The sequence below is a fragment of the Lipotes vexillifer genome, unplaced genomic scaffold (assembly GCF_000442215.2).
Source record: "Lipotes vexillifer unplaced genomic scaffold, Lipotes_vexillifer_v1.1 scaffold1605, whole genome shotgun sequence".
NCBI lineage: Eukaryota > Metazoa > Chordata > Mammalia > Artiodactyla > Lipotidae > Lipotes > Lipotes vexillifer.
Window position 1 is genome coordinate 1,236,352 of NW_006770356.1, and position 3,447 is coordinate 1,239,798.

Sequence of the window (3,447 nt, forward strand, 5' to 3'; positions counted from 1 at the left end):
ACTGACAGATTGAATTGATAGACAACTTAATGGTACAGTCAAGATAAGATAGAAACAAATGATAATGATTACATAAAATGTCAGAGGGCTTGTGATAATAGGTTAACAACTTAGAAAACAATCAAGGTATACTTGAGTCTCATGTTATATTATAGCATAAATACCAGAAGATTAAAGTAATTAATTGCAAAAAATTAAACTATAAACTAGACATGAGTATATATTTTTGATTTTGAGATCAGATTATATCAAAGCATAAAAGTGATATCACAGAGGAAAAGAGAGATCACAAAGAAAAAATATATAGTATAAACTACATGACCAAAATAAAGCATCAGAAAAAAATTGTAGAAGAAAATGCTTTTAAAATATTTGTCATTTACTTTATGAATGCTTATATATGACTACTAATTTTAAAAGCTTTTGCAGACTGATTTTTAAAACACATATAAATGACCCCTAAATGGATAAAAAGCAGAAAGAGAAAAAATATAAAGAAAAAATTATGAAAAGAAAGTTACTACTAATCAAGAATTGCATATTTAAGCACAATAACATTTCATACCATAAGTTGAAGAATAATAAAAGTTAGTATATAAGAGATGTTAAGAATGTTGGAAAATTGGTCTTTCACATCTCAGTCGATGAAGCAAAGAATGATAACATGCCTCACTTCTAGAAGATGATTTGGTAATATATATCAAAATATTAAAATGTGTTTTTTACTTAGTATTATAGCCCATAGATATTGAGTAATACTATGGTGAAAGTACTATATATATTTTATATATAGTAACCTGCGTCAAGCCTATGGAGTACAAATTATTTTTAATCTGTTTTACAGATAAGAAAACCGCAGCACTGTGGGGTGAAATAAACTCAGGGACACAGCTGATAAGTCTTGGAGTCAGATTTCAAAACTATGGTGTCTGTCTCAACAGGTCACACATATAAATATCATGTTATCTTGCTTCTCTACTTTAAATAATCTTACTTAAAGAAATAGAGGGATTATAAAGATGTATGTTAAAGATATTTGAATAAACAATTTTTAAAGTAATTAAAACTTTCATATGAAGTAAGTATCCAAACAGGAGAATTTTGCTTAAAAAGTTTACATTTCTCAAAATTGGCAGTGATCACTTTTTGCTTCTGCCTGGCGATTAAACACACTCATATTCTTTACTTTAGAGATTTTAGGTAAATGACAAAATTCGTGCTCTGAAAATGTCTGATCTGTAGTCATTTTTTGTTTGTTTTTAATTTGAACAACAGTTTGACAAAGTCTTGACATCTATCTAGAGAATCTAGAGAAGCATGGATTTCTGGGACAGAGAAAGTAAGCTTCAGGTAGCATTGAGTGTTCAAATTGTAGGATTGCTTGCTGAATGTCTTACTTTCCACCTTCCTCCTATTTTCCCTAGAGAGACAAAATATTCAACTGCAAACTTCTATTTCTGTGTTGTTTTCTATTCAGAAAGTATGTTGCCATTTAGTCATTTCAGATAGGGATCATGGAATGAGCCTGTTTTGCTGCCTAGTCTCTGCATTAACTTAACCTCCTCTTAAGATAGATAGATAGATAGATAGCCCAAGCAGCTGGAGATGGCTGCAGCAATGGAGAGTCCAGGCCCTTGAGGCGATAAAGGAGGCAAGATGGCTTTTATCCAGCACCAGATTTCTAAGACAGGGAAGCTGAGGACATGGCAGGAGTGTTTGAAATAGTCTGGACCAGCCAGAGGATACAGGCTCTGAGGATGAGCTGGAGGAAAGTGGTCAGTTAAATGAAAGCATGGACCCTGGGGGAGCTGGACCTTATGCCCTTGGCATGGAGCATTGTGAGAAACTTGAAATCTCAGAAACCACTGTGAACAGAGGGTCAGAAAAAGTCAAGCTAGAATGTTTCAAGCTACTTTGGGTACTTGGTAAAGGGGTCTGTGGAGAGATTTTACAAGTAAGAAAAGTAACAGGAGCAAAAACTCAGAAAATATTTGCCATGAAGGTGCTTAAAAAGACAATGAGAGTTAAAAGTGCTAAAGACACAGCTCAAATAAAAAGCAGGATGGGATATTCTGGAGAAAGTAAAGTATCTTTTCATTGATTGTGGATTTAATTTATGCTTTTCAGACCGATGGAAAATTCTACTTCATCCTTGAGTATCTCAGCAGAGGAGAATTACTTATGCAGTTAGAAAGAGAGGAAATATTTATGGAAGACACAACCTGCTTTTACTGGCAGAAATCTCCATGGCTTTGGGACATTTACATCAAAAGGGGATTATCTACATATACCTGATGTCAGAGAAAGTCATGCTTAATCACCAAGTTCATGGAAACTAACAGATTTTGGACTATTCAAAGAATCTATTCATGATGCAACAGTCACACACACATTTTGTGAAACAATAGAATACATGGACCCTGAAATCTTGATGAAAAGTGGCCACAGTTGTGCTGGGGATTAGTGTAGCTGGGGAGCTTTGATACAGGACATGTTGACTGGAGTACCCTCTTCACTGGGGAGAAGAGAAAGAAAACAATTGATGAAATCCTCAAGTGTAAACTCAGTTTGCCTCCCTACCTCACACAAGAAGCCAGAGATCTGCTTAAAAAGCTGCTGAAAAGAAATGTTGCTTCTCATCTTGGAGCTGGTCCTGGGGACACTGGAGAAGTTCCAGCTCATCCATTCTTCAGATATATTAACTTGGAAGAACTGCCAACTGGGAAGGGAGAGCCCCTCTTTAAACCGCTTTTGCAACCTAAAGAGGATGTGAGTCTGTTTGATTTGAAGTTTACACATCAGACATCTATCTACCTGTTGACAGCTCAGATGACTCAGCTCTCAGCAAAATTGCCAACCAGGTCTTTTTGGGTTCTGCATGTGTGGCTCCATCTGTACTTGAAAACGTGAAAGAAAAGTTTTCCTTTGAACCAAAACTCTGGGCAATTTGAAGATGTATTGGCAGCCCATGAACACCTGTCAGCCAGGTCAAATTTTCTCCTGGACATTTCCGGGGAAGAGTTGCTTCAGCCAGCATGGCAAATCCTCAGACACCTGTGCAATATATGGTGGAAACAAGTGGCAGGAATAGACCAGATGGATGTGACCATGACTGGGGAAACTTCAGCGCCACTTCCATTTTGACCTCCAGACTCCTGGCCATACAAAATCAAGCTCTTCTCATGATCTCCAAACAACAAGAGCACCTGCATATGAATCTGTGACAAAGCAATGCTTTTTAAAAATTTAAGGCAGAAAGGTGCGGAGGAAATGGGTGAGCATCCTTCAAGGTGAAAAAAGAAGACTCTACATAACAGTCTTGAAGAGTCTGTGTCATTCCATAAAACACTTTGGACATAGGAAAAATAAACATGGATTTTCAAAAATGAGTCAGTGGTGCAAGGAACTTAAGCGAAGTCGAATTTTGAAACTCTTAGGCACTAGGCA

General features: G+C 36.5%; 1 pseudogene; it reads left to right on the forward strand.

Annotated features, from left to right (window-relative positions):
- Positions 1 to 1,640: 1,640 nt before the first annotated feature.
- Positions 1,641 to 3,224, forward strand: LOC103087223 (ribosomal protein S6 kinase beta-1 pseudogene; annotated as a pseudogene).
- The last annotated feature ends 223 nt before the right edge of the window (positions 3,225 to 3,447 follow it).